This window comes from Meriones unguiculatus, chromosome 17 (assembly GCF_030254825.1).
Source record: "Meriones unguiculatus strain TT.TT164.6M chromosome 17, Bangor_MerUng_6.1, whole genome shotgun sequence".
NCBI classification, from domain to species: domain Eukaryota; kingdom Metazoa; phylum Chordata; class Mammalia; order Rodentia; family Muridae; genus Meriones; species Meriones unguiculatus.
Genome location: NC_083364.1, coordinates 55,349,574 through 55,368,075, shown reverse-complemented (window position 1 = coordinate 55,368,075; position 18,502 = coordinate 55,349,574).

Genomic DNA, 18,502 nt, shown 5'->3' with positions numbered 1-18,502 from the left:
GACCAGAAAAGAAAATCCTCCAGCCACATAATAATCAAAACAGTAAGTATACAGAACAAAGAAAAAATACTAAAAGCTGCAAGGGAAAAAGGCCAAGTAACATATAATGGCAAAACCATTAGAATCACACCTGACTTTTCAACAGAGACTATGAAAGCCAGAAGGTCCTGGACGGATATCATGCAGACCCTAAGAGAACACAGATGTCAGCCCAGGCTACTATACCCTGCAAAACTCTCAGTCCTCATAGATGGAGAAAACAAGATATTCAATGACAAAAACAAATTTCAACAATACCTACAAACAAATCCAGCATTACAGAAGACACTGGAAGGGAAAATACAACCCAAGAAAATTAGCTTCTGTCAAGAAAACAGAGGAAATAATTAACCTTACTACAGTAAAACAAAAAGTAACCAAACACACAACCTTATGACCACAGCCAACATCAAAATCAAGGGATCTAACAGCCACTGGTCATTAATCTCTCTCAACATCAATGGACTCAACTCTCCAGTAAAAAGACACAGATTAACAGAATGGATGCGTAAACAAAACCCAGCAATCTGTTGCATACAAGAAACACACCTAAGGCACAAAGATAGACATTATCTGAGGGTAAAAGGTTGGAAGACGACTTTCCAAGCAAATGGACCCAAGAAACAAGCAGGAGTAGCCATTCTAATATCTGATAAAATAGACTTTCAACCAAAATTAATCAAAAGAGATGGGGAAGGACACTTCATATTCATCAAGGGAAAATTCCACCAGGAAGATATCACAATCCTGAACATCTATGCCCCAAATACAAGAGCACCCACATTTATAAAAGGAACATTGATAAAATTTAAACCACATATAGATCCCCACACATTAATAGTGGGAGACTTCAACACCCCACTCTCAACAAAGGACAGGTCAACAAAACAGAAATTAAATAAAGAAACAATATCTCTGACAGAGGTCATGAATCAAATGGACCTCACAGACATTACAGAACCTTACACACAAACACAAAAGAATTTACCTTCTTCTCAGCACCTCATGGAACCTTCTCCAAAGTAGACTATATAGTTGGTCACAAAGTAAGCCTCAAGAGTTACAAGAATATTGAAATAATAGTTGTATCTTGTCTGATCACCATGGAATAAAGTTGGACTTCAACAACAACAGAAATAGCAAAAAGCCTACACACACATGGAAACTGAACAACTTGTTACTAAATGGCAGCTGGGTCAGGGAAGAAATAAAGAAAAAAATTAAAGTCTTCCTAGAACTCAATGAAAATGAAAACACAACATACCCAAACTTGTGGGACACAATAAAAGCAGTGCTAAGAGGAAAGTTCATAGCACTAAGTGCCATCAGGAAGAAAATCGAGACAGCTCATTCAAGCAACTTAATGGCCCACTTAAAAACCCTAGAAAAAGAAGAAGCAGACACACCAAAAAGGAGTAGACGGCAGGAAGTAATCAAACTCAGGGCTGAAATCAATCAATTAGAAACAAATAAAACAATTCAAAGAGTCAATGAAACCAAGAACTGGTTCTTTGAGGAAATCAACAAGATGGAACAAACCCTTAGCCAAGCTAACTAAAAGGCAGAGAGACACCACCCAAATCAACAAAATCAGAAATGAAAAGGGGGACATAACTACAGACACTGAGGAATTCCAAACAATCATTAGGACTTACTTCAAAAGTCTATATGCCACAAAATTTGAAAATCTAAATGAAATGGACAATTTTCTTGATCGATTTGACTTACCAAAGCTGAATCAGGACCAGGTAAATCAACTAAATAGTCCCCTATCCCCCAAAGAAATAGAAACCATCATCAAAAGTCTCCCATCCAAAAAAAGCGCAGAACCAGATGACTTCAGCGCAGAATTCTACCAGACCTTCTAAGAAGACCTAACTCCAATTCTTTTCAAACTATTCCACAAAATAGAAACAGAAGGAACATTACCAAACTCATTCTATGGAGCCACAGTCACCTTGGTACTTAAACCTCACAGACTCAACAAAGAAAGAGAATTTCAGGCCAATCTCCCTTATGAACATTGATGCAAAAATACTTAACAAAATACTCGCAAACCTAATACAAGAACACATCAAAGATATTATCCACAATGACCAAGTAGGCTTCATCCCAGGTATGCAGGGATGGTTCAATATACAGAAATCCAGCAATGTGATCCACCATATTAACAAACTGAAAGAAAAAAACCACATGATAATCTCCCTAGATGCTGAAAAAGCATTTGACGAAATCCAACATCCATTCATGTTTAAAGTATTGGAGAGAACAGGGATACAAGACACATATCTAAACATAGTAAAGGCTATATACAGCAAGCCTATAGCCAACATCAAACTGAACGGAGAGAAACTTAAAGCAATCCCACTGAAATCAGGGACAAGAGAAGGCTGCCCACTCTCCCCATATCTCTTCAACATAGTGCTGGAAGTCCTTGCTAGAGCAATAAGACAGTTGAAGGAGATCAAGGGCAATAAAGATGGGAAAGGAAGAAGTCAAATTATCACTATTTGCAGATGATATGATACTATACATGAGTGACCCCAAATACTCTACCAGGGAACTCCTACAGCTGATAAACCGCTTAAGCAATGTGGCCAGATACAAAATGAACTCAAAAAAATCAGTAGCACTCCTGTATACAAAAGACAAAAGGGCTGAGAAAGAAATTAAAGAAAGAACACCCTTCACAATAGCCACAAATGACATAAAGTACCTTGGTGTAACCCTAACCAAGCAAGTCAAAGACTTGTATGAAAAAAAATTCAAGTCCTTGAAGAAAGAATTAGAAGAAGATATGAGAAGATGGAAAGATCTCCCATGCTCATGGCTTGGCAGGAATAACATAGTAAAAATGGCCATTTTACCAAAAACAATCTACAGATTTAATGCAATTCCCATCAAATTGCCAACACAATTCTTTACAGACCTGGAAAGAAAAATTCTCAACTTCGTATGGAATAACAAGAAACCAAGAATTGCTAAAACAATCCTCTACAATAAAACATCTTCTGGAGGTATCTCCATCCCTGATCTCAAGCTGTACTATAGAGCAACAGTTATAAAAACTGCATGGTGCTGGCATAGAAACAGAATGGTGGATCAATGGATATGAACAGAAGACCCAAAAATAAATCCACACACTTATGGACACCTGAATTTTTAAAAAGATGCCAAAACCATATAATCGAAAAAAGATAGCATCTTTAACAAATAGTGCTGGTCCAACTGGATGTCTACATGTAGAAAAATGAAAATAGATCCATACTTATCACCCTGAACAAAACTGAAGTCCAAGTGGATCAAAGACCGCAATATAAAACCAGACACATTAAATTGGCTAGAAAAAAAAGTGGGGAATACCCTAGAACTCATTGGTACAAGAGAAAACTTCCTGAACAGAACACCAACAGCACAGGCTCTAAGAGCAACAATCAATAAATGAGACCTCATGAAACTGAAAAGCTTCTGTAAAGCAAAGGACACAGTCATCAAAACAAAGCGACTGCCTACAGATTGGGAAAGAATCTTCACCAACCCTTTATCTGACAGAGGACTCATATACAGTATATATAAAGAACTAAAGAAGCTGAAAAGCAGCAAACCAAGTAATCCAATTAAAAAATGGGGAATAGAGCTAAACAGAGAATTCTCTGTAGAGGAATATCAAATGGCAGAGAAGCACTTAAAGAAATGCTCAACCTCACTAGCCATTAGGGAAATGCAAATCAAAACAACCTTGAGATTTCACCTTACACCCATCAGAATGGCCAAGATGAAAAACTCAAGAGACAACAAATGCTAGAGAGGTTGTGGAGAAAGGGGAACCCTCCTCCACTGCTGGTGGGAATGTAAACTTGTACAACCACTCTGGAAATCAATCTGGCGCTTTCTCAGACAACTAGGAATAGCGCTTCCTCAAGATCCAGCCATACCATTCCTGGGCATATATACAAAAGAGGCTCAAGTACACAAAAAGGACATTTGCTCAACCATGTTTGTAGCAGCTTTATTTGTAATAGCCAGAAGCTGGAAACAGCCCAGATGCCCCTCAATTGAAGAATGGATGCAGAAATTGTGGTACATCTATACAATGGAGTATTACTCAGCAATGAAAAATAAGGCAATCATGAAATTTGCAGGTAAATGGTGGGACCTGGAAAGGATCATCCTGAGTGAGTTGTCACAGAAGCAAAAAGACACACAGGATATATACTCACTCATATAAACATACAACATAGGATAAACCCACTAAAATCTGTATATCTAAACATACTAAGCAAAAGAGAGGACCCTAACTAAAATGTTCAATCCCCATCCTGAAAGGCAAAGAGGATGGACATAAGAAGAAGAAGAAAACAGGAAACAACCTTGGAACCTGCTACAGAGGTCCTCTGAAAGCCTCTGCCATGCAGACTGTGAAAGCAGATGCTGAGCCTGATGGCCAACTGACAGGCAGAGTGAATAGAATTTTATGTAAGAAGTGGGAAATAGTAAGAGCTGGAGCGGACAGGAACTCCACAAGGAGAGCAACAGAACAAGAAAATTTGAACAGAGGGAACTTCGCAGAGACTCATACTCCAACCAAGAACTATTCATGGAGATAACCTAGAACCCTGACAATGCAGCCACTTCTGATGAGAACTGATAGACTAAGATCAGAAAGGAGAGGAGGACCTCCCCTATCAGTGGACTTGGGGAGGGACATGCATTCAGAAAGGGGGGTGGGGTGGGACCGAGAGGGGAGGAGGGAGGGGCTTATGGGGGAATATAAAATGAATAAAGTGTAATTAATAAAAAAAAAAAGAGCCAGAAAAAAAAAACAGGTATTTTGAATCTGTTGGATAAAATATATGAACATTTATCAGATTCATTTGCTCTATAATCTGGTAAAACTCAGATATTTATTTAGATATTCTGCTCCTTGAGAAAATGTAATGTCAAAGTTCCCAGCTATCATTATGTTAATATAGTCTATATTACCATTTAAATCTAATTATATTTGCTTCATGCATTTAAAAAAAAAGAAAATATATATTTTGCTGAAACACAATTACTTTCCGTAATTCTGGTTGCTAATAATATATTTTAGGCTTATTTAGCTACCAGATTTACTGCTAAGTGGTCATATATTGGCTGATAACTATAGCATTCTTGTGTTTTTCATGGTCTTAGGTACCCCATTATAGATAATTAAGGTGGAATGTAGATTGATTAAAAGCATTTAACAAATTAATTACTGAGTCTCAAACTAGTCTTTTTCTGATTTTTAAAGTAATAATTTAATATATTTATTATTACTTGTTACTTCTTTCAAGACATTGCCTAGGAATGCATGTCTATCTCCTCAAACCTCTGCTTTTTGGAGATACTCTCATGAAATATTCTGTCAGAAGCTATCAGTCTAGGTTAACAACTGAGTTTCCTACTTATAATATAAAATTCAGTGTGTCATTAATTTTTTCTAGATCATAGAATGGAAAGAAAAACAGACAAGATGCTGCCACGTGGAGATGACAAGGAAAGGAGTCTTCCAGTGGTTTGAAGATTTCTCCAAAGATCCCTTACAAATTCCCATCAAACATTACGCTAAAACATGTGCAGCAGATGCCCATATCAAATGATTCCTCATGACAGTCAAGGGTGAACAGACAGATATTCACATGATGAGATAGCTTACCAGTAAAACACTTTCGTTTTAAAATGTCATAATTGAATCTGCACTGAGTGTGGATAATGTACCAGAGCATCCCGGCTTAGCGATGCAGTGCCTTACCTATTGTCAGATTTTTTTTGCCCTCCCACTGTCATGGCTACCTGGCAACAAGAACTTGCTGTTTCCTCCCATCAGGGGAGTGTGTCCAAACTACCCACCAGAGTCTCTAGTGTTATTTCCACTGAATTCATGTTTTTTGCATTATTCTAATATGTAAAATATTCTAAGTCAAACTATCATAATTTGGAGGCTTTTATACACAATTTAGTCTATGTAACAGTTTTTGTTATCTGTCAAATTTTTGATGGATACTTAATGAAATTCCTCAGATTGGATATTGTAAAGAAGAAAGAAAGAAAGAAAGAAAGAAAGAAAGAAAGAAAGAAAGAAAGAAAGAAAGAAAGAAAGAAAGAATGTGTTAGAAGAAAGTAAATGTAGTTGTTAGCATATAGGGTCAACTACTGGTGGAGACACACACAGAGACTAGCAGATTGACAGCTCACATGGTAGTTCCAGTTTTCAAATGCTTTTAGTTGTTAAAGGGACCACCCCCATTTTCTTCCCGTAATGTCTGTACTACTTTAGATCACAATCAATAACACATTTTTTTCCTCCTCATCTTTGCCATCACTATCATTCAAAATTGACTGGTGTCAAGATGAGTATATAGGCATTTTTAAAACTTTATTTATATATTCATTTATTGCTGTTTATCCACTTTGTATCCCCACTGCAGCCCCCTCCCTCATCTCCTCCCAATCCTACCCTCCCTTCTTCTTCTGCTTCCATTCCCCTCCTCTAGTCCACTGATAGGGAGGTCCTCCTCTCCTTCTAGCTGACTCTAGTCTATCAGCTCTCATCAGGACTGGTTGCATCATCTTCCTCTGTGGCCTGGCAAGGCTGCACTCCTCAGGAGTAGGTGATCAAAGAGCCAGCCACTGCGTTCATGTCAGTGACAGTCCCTGAACCCCTTACTAGGGAACCTACTTGGAGATTAAGTCTATGGGCTTCCTCTGAACAGGGGGTCTAGGTCCTTGGAAATACTCTACCCATTAAGGTATCAAGCAGAGACTGAGACTCATAGCCAAACTTTGGGCAGAATAAAGGGAATCTTATGGAAGAAGAGAGAGCTATAAAGACTTGGAGGGGACAGGAAGCCCACAAGGAGACCAACAGAGCCAAAAAAAAAAAAAACTGGGCTCAGGGGGTCTTGCAGAGATTGATTAATCAACCTCAACCAAGGACCATGCATGGAGAGGACCTAGACCCACTGTTCAGATGTAGCCTATGGGCATCTTTATTAGTTCTTACAAATGAATTTTTACAGAGGTATAGCTATTAAAATTAATGTTTCTATTGGATAATGATTGATGGAGGGTCTTATTTCTCTTTCTCACATACCCTATTCCTTTCCAATATGTCTTACTACTCAAGATTTTTTATATAAATAATCAACAGAGAAAAATCTAAAATTGGCATTTGATATTGTTTTTCTATTTTTAAGCATATTCAGAGCTAAAGAAAAATGTTTTTTAATATAATAAATTAAGATGAATTTTAACTAAAGAAATATTAGGTTAAAGGCAGAAATAACATTCTCTAGAGATGGCTGCACTCTTGCCTATGGTAGCCACTGTTCATATATAACTAATGAACATTTTTAATGAACATTTTTGACACAAAGAAATCTGAGCCCAACTATATGTAATTTCATAGACTTAGTGATAATTAAGTAATCTCACTAGAATTTATCTTAGTTATATGTTGAACCACCAATGCCTTGATATCATGTGTGTATTAGAGTAAATCATTGGAAAATGATTCCAATGAATCATTGGAAAATCAAGACTATTTCATATTATTTCTTTTAATGAGACCAACAGAAAATTTCAATTACATATGGCTTCTTCCTCTCTAGACTATAAATCAATACAAAATTGTCTATTTACAAAGTTGTAAAATAATTGCATTTTATATCATCTGTTAAGTGCTAGAAAGAGTATTATCAAAATTTATGTTTGAAATTCTTGATAATAATTCTTAAAATACTTCTGCAACATAACAGCAAAAAAGAACAATCAAATTAAATTTAAAGATCAAAATGTATACTAATATTTACTTATTTTTCAAATAACTACATAGAAGTCTTGCATGAAGAAAGGAAAAAGTATTCATTCAAAAATACAGCTTCCCACAAACTATGAAACCTGTCAATCAGGAAAAGCCACCATCATGCCAAAGTAATTTTAGTACTTCTGAGAGGAGATAGTTGCTGGACAAACTTTTGATACAACAACAAAAATATACAGTCTACAATAGCACATACAAAAGGCCCAGTTTCTGAGTGGTTGGGGACATATCTGCTACCCTTACCCTTCACTGACTTCAATGTCAGTGATTATGTATATATGTATATACATATATCAGTGATTATGTATATATGTATATATATATATATATATATTGTTGGATTAGTTTTGTTAGTCTTGGTTTTCTCTAATTCAGTGTCTGAGGCAGGAATTTTCATTCCAGTATCCTGCTTTATAGTCTGGCCTAAGGGAGAGGTGGAACAATGGGAGTAAAGATGAGGGGAGACAGGCTACCTTAAGGGTCAGTTACCAAGCTGATCCCACCTGTGGGACTATCTGAGAAATCTTATGAATGCATCTCAGAACTTCTGCAACCATATAGAAGAAAGGAGAAAGCAAATTTCTCATTGTCGTCTGACTCTAACGGGTTAAGAAAGCATTAAGAGTACTTGCTGCTATCAGATGTTGTTGGTCTGCATCCTACTTACATGAGGTGCATTCAACAGGTGGCCTATGATTGCCTCACAAGGAGGAACAGAGTAAGAGACACAGAGTGAGAGTTCTGCTTCACATATGATGTGGTGTGACTTCTTTGTCCAATCCATCTTTATCCTCCTGGAATTATAATCTGCAGGACATCTAGAAGAGGACATAAAACAAATTTGAAATGAGTTCATCCCAGCGCCATGAAAACATGCATGCACCAGCTTGATCATGCTAGAATTGAGATGAGAATACTGCATTCTACACAATATGCTTATGAAATTTAACAGTGATGATAAAGCATTTAGCAGTGTCTACACACTTACATAATGCAGTATCATTATAATACATAAAAACAACTCTGATTTAAACTGATACAGTAGGGAGCTACGTTTTCTAGATTTTTTTGTTTGTTTATTTTGTTTAATTTTATTTTTCATTGAGATTTGTGAGGAAGATGCTTGTCACTGTAGTCATTCAAGAATTAAAGTTCATAGAGTTCACACACGGTGATAAGGTTGAAAGAGAAAATCAAAGGTATTATTTGCAAGTATATCATGTTTGAACACTGTCGAAGACATTAAAGACTGTATCATCACATTGAATATAACTGGGTTAAGACCAAGATCCACCAAGAAGCAAAATAAGAATAAATTACATCCACGGATAGGACTTGGTGATGGTTTATGAAAACTACAGGAGTCAAAATGATGAAAGGTCAGAAAAAAGGGAAGGGGTTGTGTGGGAATGAACAGCAGTGTAGAGGTAGAATGGTTACACAGCTGGGTCTTCCCTCTGTTTTTCAGAAAAGATACTAGCAAGCCCCATGGCTTCTGCTGGCATCTATTTTTTTCCGGAGCCACTCCTGCAGTGCTAATGAGGTGAAAAGTGACCTGCCTGCTCATTTTCTGGCTCTTTACCTAATAACAGTGTGACATGCTGAAAGACGGGCTGCATGTGCTATGTTACAGATTAGATCCCGCAATCCTTAACAGATGCTCTTTGAAATAGCAAGTCTGAAGTTTCAAAACTGCATATGTTTTACATCTGAAATGCTGAAGGAGAAACACAGCTCCTGTTAATTTCACACTCTTTCACATATGGTTCCTTCATTATAATGTGTCACAAGCAGCTTCCCTGCAGATTATTCAGTCAATAATGGAGAGCAGTTTCCAAGTGTCCAGTGTCACTTGATGACATATACTCTGATATTTCTATGACAAGAAAGTGTCTTTCTTTGAATGGTATTGATTCTTTTGATGGAAATCCCTTTAAGGTTAGGCTTGTAATCTCAGAATTGAAAGGACTTTCATGTTTTATTGTCAACAATTGAAACACACCTCTCTGGTTAAAGATTTGAGGTCAGCAGAAAAAAAAATTACATGTTTCTGTGTGTCTGTGTTTGCAAGGGAATAGTAAGAATGGAGGAGAGTACTTTATCTGAGAAGTGAGAAAAGCATATGCTTTATCAACTAAATTTGAAAAGGAATAGAGCAAATGTACTTGTTGTATGGTGGAGTGTTATAGCTGAGTCTTGAGGTAAAACTATTCCCAGTTTTCTGAGAAAATGCCAGATTCATTTCCAGAGAGATTGCACAGTTTGCATTCCAACCAGCAGTGGAGAAGGATTCGCCTTTCTCCATATCCTCTCCAGCATGGGTTGTCACTTGAGGTTTTTATCTTAGCCATTCTGTCTGGTGTAAGATGGAATCTTAGAGTCTTTTTGATTCACATTTCTCTGATGACTAAGGACACAGCATTTCTTTAAGTGCTTCGCAGCCATTTAATCTTCTGTTGTGAATTCTTTTTTATTTTATTTTATATTTAATTCAATTTTATTTTTTATTATTAGTTACATTTTATTAACTCTGTATCCTAGCTGTATCCCCCTCCCTCATTCCTTCCCTATCTCACCCTTCCTTCCTCATCTCCTCCCTGCCCCTTTCCAAGCCCACTGATTGTGGAGGACCTCCTCCCTTTTCATCTGACCCTGTTTTTGTCAGGCATCTTCAGGACTGACTGCAAAGTCCTCCTCTGTGGCCTAGCAGGACTGCTCCTCCCTTGGGAGGTGGAGAGGTCAAAGAGCCTGCCATTGAGTTCCTGTCAGAAATAGTCCTTATTTCCTTTACTATGGGAAACCAATTAGTTACTGAGCTACCATGGGCTACATCCAAGCAGAGGTTCTAAGTTATATCCATACATGGTCCTTGGTGGAGTGTCAGTCTCAAAAAAAGACCCTTATGCCCAGATATATTTGGTCCTTGTGGAGCTCCTATTCTTTCCATGTCATAGTAACTCCCCCTTCTTTCATATGATCCCCTGCACTCTGCTGAAGGTTTGGTTATGAGTCTTAGTATCTGCTTTGATACACTGCTGGGTAGAGTCTTTAAGAAGCCCTCTGTCGTAGGCTCCTGTCCTACATCCAATGCACATCCCATTTGTCTTTCTAAGTGAGGATTGATCACCACATGTCTGCTTTCTGTTTATCTTCTTTAGGTGTATAGATTTCATTATGTTTATATCTTATAGGTCTAAATAAGCAAGTATATACCATGTTTGTCTTTCTCCTTCTAGGATACCTCACTCAGAATGATCTTTTCTAGATCCCACCTTTTGCCTGCAAATTTCATGATTTCCTCATTTTTGATTGCTGAGTAGTATTTCCATTGTGTAAAAAACACCCTATTGTGAATTCTTGGTTTAGCTCTGTATCCAGTTTTTAAATTGGATTATTTGTTCATATTGGCTTTATTCAAAATAGCAAGAATCTGGAAACAACCTATATGTCTCTCAAACAAATAAGAGATAAAGAAACAAAAACATTTACACAATGGAATACTACTCAGCTATTAAAACAAAAAGAAATCATGAAATTTGCAGCCAAGTGGGTGGAACTGGAAAAGACCATCCTAAGCGAGGTAACTCGGACCCAGAAATACACACATGATATGTATGTACTTATAAGTGGATATTAGACCTATAGTACAGGATAATCATACTATAATCCTCAGACCCATAGAATCTAAGTAACAAGGAAGGCCCAAAGGAGGGTGCCTAAATATCACTCAGAAGGGGAAATAGAATAGACAGCAGAAGTGGATGAAGAGAGGGAATGGAACAGGAGATGGAATGGTGAGAGTGGGGATAATATGTGGGGACCAAGGAGAGGGGGAAGAGGTGAGAGAGCTGGGAACAAGAAGAGAAACTGGTGAGGGATATCTCTTGGTCAAGCTGGAGGCCTGCTACAGGGTAAGCTCCTGGGAGGATACTGGTGTGATTCTAGTTGAGACTCCTAACAGGGGAAGACATGAAGACTGAAGTGACCACCTTCTAGCCAGGCAGGGCTAGTGGAAGGAGGAGAACAACAACTCACAGACAAAACTGTTGAATCAAAAATTGCCCTGCCTACAGGAAGTGTAGCAATGATAAAGGAGCAAAGACAGAAGGTAAGTCCAAACAGTAATTGGCCCAACCTGAGACCCACCTCACAGTAGAGATCCAGTCCCTGACACTAATACTGATGCTCTGCTATGCTTTCAAACAAGAGCCTAACTTGCCTGTCATCTGGGAGGCTCCAGTCAATAGAAGATGGAGACAATGCTGAGACTTGTAGCAAAGCATGGGGCAGAATTCTGGAGGTGCTGCAGAAGTGTTGACAGAAAGATGGAAGGACTTGGAGGGGACAGGAGCCTCACAAGAAGACCATCAGAGACAAATAATCCAAGTCACATGGAGGTTTTCAGAGACCGAGACATCAACTAAGGAGCATGCATGGTCTGGACCTAGGACACCTGCACACATGTAGCCTAGTGGCAGCTTGGTCTTCATATGGGTCGCTTGGCGATTGAAGGGGAGCTGTTTCTAACATGGACTCTATTGCTTGCTTTTGGATCACTTTCCCCTGGCATGGCTGCTTTGACTGGCCTCAGGGAATGAAGATATGCACAATCCTGATGTGACTTGGTGTGCCCAGGCAAGCTAATGGGAGGAGGGTGCTTCACTTTTTTGGGGGGAAAAGGGTGAGGGGAAGGGGAAGAAGGGAAAATGGGGCATGACTGGGAGGAGGAGAGGAAGGGGCTCTCTCAGAATGTAAAGTACATAAACTAATATAATAAATAAATAAATAAATAAATGGTAAATGATGAAAAAAAATAAACCAAAGAAAAAGTTCAAAATTTAAAAAAAGATATTTCACTCAGAATGATCTTTTGTAGATCCCACCATTTGCCTGCAAATTTCATGATTTCCTCCTTTTTGATTGCTAAGTAGTATTCCATTGTGTAAAAATAGCACAATTTCTGTGTACATCTGGGTTGATTCCAGGTTCTGGCTATTACAAATAAAGCTGCTATAAACATGGTTGAGCAAGTATCCCTTTTGTGTACTTGAACAAACTTTGGGTATATACCTAGCAGTGGTATAGCTGGGTCTTGAGGAAGCACTATTCCTAATTGTCTTAGAAAGCGCCAGATAGCTTTCCAGAGTGGTTGTACCAGTTTACATTCCCACCAGCAGTGGAGGAGGGTTCCCCTTTCTCCACATGTGTTATCGCTTGAGTTTTTCATCTTGGCCATTCTGATGGGTGTAAGGTGATATCTCAGGGTCTTTTTGATTTGCATTTCCCTGATGGCTAATGAGGATGAGCATTTCTTTAAGTGTTTTTCTGCCATTCGATATTCCTCTACAGAGAATTCTCTGTTTAGCTCTGTTCCCCATTTTTTAATTGGATAACTTGGTTTGCTACTTTTCAGCTTCTTTAGTTCTTTGTATATACTGGATATTAGTCCTCTGTCAGATAAAGGGTTGGTGAAGATTCTTTCCCAATCTGTAGGCAGTCGTTTTGTTTTGATGACAGTATCCTTTGCTTTACAGAAACTTTTCAGTTTCATGAGGTCCCATTTATTGATTGTTGCTCTTAGAGCCTGTGCTGTTGGTGTTCTGTTCAGGAAGTTGTCTCCTGTGCCAATGGAGAAAGACAAACATGGGATATACTCACTTATATAGACCTATAAGATATGATAAACATAATGAAATCTATACACCTAAAAAAGATAATCAATTGAGCGGACATGGGGTAAGATGATCAATCCTCATTTAGAAAGACAGATGGGATGTGCATTGAATGTATGACAGGAGTCTACTGAGTGCATCTGAAAGACTCTAACTATCAGTGTTTTCAAAGCAAAGACTCATGACCAAACCTTTGGCAGAGTACAGGGAATCATAAGAAAGACTTGACTTCCATAGACTGGCAAATTCTCTAAATTATGCCTTCACTACTACATTAAATGGTCTTTCTACTTTCGTTGACTAAATATTTACCTTAGTTTTTAATAATAAATTTATTTATTTTTGAAATATTATTATTATTATTAAGAATTTCATTCATATGATTCCCTGTACTCTGCCAAAGGTTTGGTCATGAGTCTTTGCTTTGAAAACACTATAAGAAAGCAGGGGAGTTAGTCTGATGGGGAAAGGATAGGAGCTCCACAAGGACCAAATATATCTGGGCACAGGGTCTTTTCTGAGACTGACATTCAACCAAGGACCATGTATGGATATAACCTAGAACCTCCACTCAGATGTAGCCTGTGGTAGCTCAGTAACCAATTGTTTTCCCAAAGTGAGGGGAACAGGGACTATTTCTAACAGGAACTCAATGACTGGCTCTTTGGTCTCCCCATCCCCGAAGGGAGGAGCAGTCCTGTTAGGCCACAGAGGAGGGCTTTGCAGCCAGTCCTGAAGATACCTGATAAAACAGAGTCAGATGAATGGGGAGGAGGTCCCCCCTATCAGTGTACTTGGAAAGGGGCACGGTGGAGATGAGGGAGGGAGGGAGGGACTGGGAGGGAATGAGGGATCGGGACACGGCTGGGATAAAGAGTTAATAAAATGTAACTGATAAAAAAATAATAATAATAAAATAAAAAATATTAAAAAAAGAAAAGGAATAAAGTTACCTTAAGATAAAAGTCTATAAGCATAGTAAGGTGTAACCCAATGTATAGGTGATAGCTGAACAAATGTTCTGCCTTTTGATTGTAATAAAAAAGTGAGTCTCTATATAAGAAAGTCTGTGGTTTAACCAAGACTACGAATACAAATATATACAGACTAGTCTAGTTAGTGTCCTGTAAAAGCAAAACTTACAAACAAACAAACAAAAAATCAAACAACAGGTTTTAACAGGCAGAGAGACAAGGGAAATACTTCTAGTAATAAGAACACTTCTTCTAATCACTCAAGAGAGGAATGTAGAGCTGGGAGTGCAGGAAAAAATATCTCACCTTCATCTTCACACTGAAGCATCAAAGTCACACACTGCAAGTTCTAAGGAGATGAATGAATAAAGGATGTGAGTCTTATCTCCACACCCACATAAACAGCAGGACATGGTAGTAGCCCCCTTTTGTTCCCAGACCAGGTCAAGCAAACACACAGGGTTCCTGAGACTCCTCCTATATAGCCCATGCATGGTACGAAATGTTAATGGACCATGTGGGGGTCCTTGCTGGTGAGATTTGGAGCATTGTGAAAAGAGAATCCAAGCCTTCAACAGACTGATGAGAATCATTTCCTTCTTGACTTCAAGGAGACTAGCTTTATTTGATGAATAGCAGGAATCTTACAGTTCATTGCTTGGCAAAAGGGTTAATGAAGGCTTAGTTCTTGTTTAATTTAGTCCACTTAGACATAATCTATTAAATATTACATTTACTGTGTAATATAATTACATATATGGGGGGGATGGAAATAAGTTAGCTTCTCTCACCACATAGGCCATAGGACTGAATTCAGGATATTAGGCTTGGCACTAGGCACTTTTATTCACAGAACCATCTCACCATTCCATAGATATACTCTTGAGACCTCTAGAAATCCCAAATATACAGACACTAGATAAATTTTGTAAACCTAAAGCATAGAAATCAGGAGAAACTAATGCAATCTGGGGTGCTTATGCATATAATGAGGCTAATGAGGAAATTCTGCATAAACAAAAGAGAAACTGCTGTTGAGTGAAAAATGGAAATGCGTTTTTGTACCACACATGACAGGTCAATATGCTTCCAAGGAATGGAAGATTAACTAAAAACAGGAATTTTCTGGAACACTAAATCTCAAAAGAGGACATCTTTTGTTAGATTGTTTGTTTGGTTTTATTCTTGTTTGTTTGCTTTCTTAAAACGGTGAGGAAGTAGGTCAGATCTGGAAGGAAACATGGTAAGGGAATGTATGATCAATGTGTATTGTGTGGAAAAGTGTATTTTCTTTTAAAAAATTGCAAACAAAATATTTTCCATTGGACAGAAGTCAATGCAAAGATTTTCATCTATTTAAAATGTGGAGCCTTTAATAGAGTGTCTTTATTTACTTCACCACGTACCAAGGTGCAGATGATATCTAAGAGGAGACATAAACAATGTAAGATAAGAGCAATGGTGAGGAGTTCTGTAAAATGTTGTCTTCAGGGTATGACATGGTTCTTGCTCTCATGAATTCATAGCATCTATGGCTACCTGCACAAGATCAAGCTAGTCACAATTTCAGCATAGTTCCTAGTTGAGGGAAGAACCCACAGCTTACCGAGGATCTGTGGGCAAATGATAGATGCTAATTAGGATGTGGCCACTAGCATATTTTCCATGTTCCATAGCCATTCCTACTTGGACAGCAATAATTATACCTAGTTGGTTATCAAAAGAACAAAAAGAGAAAACAAGAAGTTGGGAGAGGGACATTTGGACAGATATATGGGAAGTTGGAGGGTAGAAATAGGGATTTGGATATTTTATTTTGTACATGTATGAAGATACTTAAAGGGAGAAAACTGTTCAAAAATATTTAAACATAAACAACAAGCAGTGAGACAGTTATACTTAAAAACACAAAGATAATATGGCAAATATGTATGAAAGGGTTAATTATTAAATGGAAGTTTAAAAATTTTTTTCATCAGACACCAAAGCCATGTGAGCACATTCATGCCTATTGAATTAAGGATCAGAGTATTGTCTTTTTTTCAAAGCTGTTTGTATAATCTACCAAAAATGATCAAACCAAAATAAAATTTAGGTAAAAAGACAGATTTTACAACTAAATCGAACAATACTCATGAACAAATATACTCCAAAGTTTTCTCTTTTTCAGAAAATGTAAAACCTAACTTAAAATAATAGCAATGGAACCATATAGCCAAAGGAATATCAATTCCCACCAGAAAGAAATGTTGAAGAAACATTCTATAATCTGTGTAATCTTACAATATTACTATAATAGCACTGTGTCAGGATGACAGATGTACACATCTGAAATAGCAACATCACAATACTTCAAAATGTAACACAATACAAATACAAAAACCCCTAAAAAATAAAATAAAAGGAAAAGAACTACTTAAAAATGACAGCCCTTATTGGGATGTTAGATCTTTGAGGTAGATTTTGATGATAATAATATAGAACAATATATCTTTAAAATGTACAGTATTTTATGGGTGTTCACCATAATAAATGTTCTCTTTCCCTACTCTCTGATCTTGTACCCATTTTACTGTCCTTAATGTACTGCTCTGTTTTGATACCTTGATAAATAGTATTTTCCAATATAGTATATTCTTTTCCTCAGTATCTTCACTTCCATGGAGAAATAGTGTAGAATAATCTCTGCAAGTCTCTATAAGCCAAAATGAGATCAAGATTACAATTTTCAATAGATCCAACTTCGTAATTTATTCTCTTGACAACTTGATTTATTTTGACAACTCATTAAACATTCTGTCTTCTCTTTAAAGTGACTGTACCCACCTTTTGGAGCATAGTTTTTACCTCTTAGTCATACTCTTAAGTTAAAAATATTCTGTCACTTCATTATCTTCAACTTGTTTCCAGTTATGTTCTATTTAACAAAAAACTCAAAACTCTCTCTGATTCCATGTGTCAATTAATGAATCCCTAAAAGGGGACCATAAGGCCCAAAGCTATTGAACATGTTACAAGAGGAAACGTGGCTGCCATTCAAAATATTTGGTTTAAGTCATTCAGCCAAAACAAAGATTTTGTTCCACTAACACTTAAAGCAAAATCAATTTATCTGTTTCCTTAAAATGAATTTATTTATATAAATGCACATTCCATGTGCAAAGTCACAGCCTAAAATTATGTTTTTGGTGTATAAGAACTTTATGTAATATGGAGTCTAAACTTTGAACATCTAAAAAATGATAAAAAGTAGGGCATGTTAACATACAAGCTTACCAGTGAGAAAAAAAAGTGCTATAATTTTTTTCTCATATCCTAAGATGCCTTGGAATTGGTGTTGAATTATGCTTTGAATTATGAGATGATTACCTAAATAAGTCATGAGTACATTTAATTCTCTACCTAAATAGACTCATATGTATTCCTAGTCTAAGGCTGGACAGAAGTCTTTTGAGTGGAACTAGTCCCTCTTTCAATCTTTTATGTTACTATAGATATGACATCTATTCCTTCCTTTAGTTCATCTGAAAGTCATATTAGGAATCATTGTTGGGGAATTTAAATCATAATGGAAGCTATTATTAAGCTTTCTTTTCTTTCTTTTGAGTAATACTCAATTTGATTTTGACCACTGAACTAATCTTTTCCAATGATTTTCATTATCTCTTTTGTTAGCTACTGTTCCATCAATAACTCTAGGACTGTCAATGTATTGCTGGTACATTATAATCTTTTTTATTCTGGTCTTTTCTTATTAAGATAATATATTTTATTCTAATAAGTACAATATGTTTTTAAATTTTCTTAGATGCTTGAGGAGAAAAGTTTTACTCAAAGAGGAAGGACATCTCATTTCTCATGAATCTTATGTGACTTGTAAGTTTTTTGTTCCACACTGCCTACCTCATAGTACCTGTTTCATTAGTATTTACTATTTTAAAAGTGGATCTATGGAAAACATGCAAAATTCT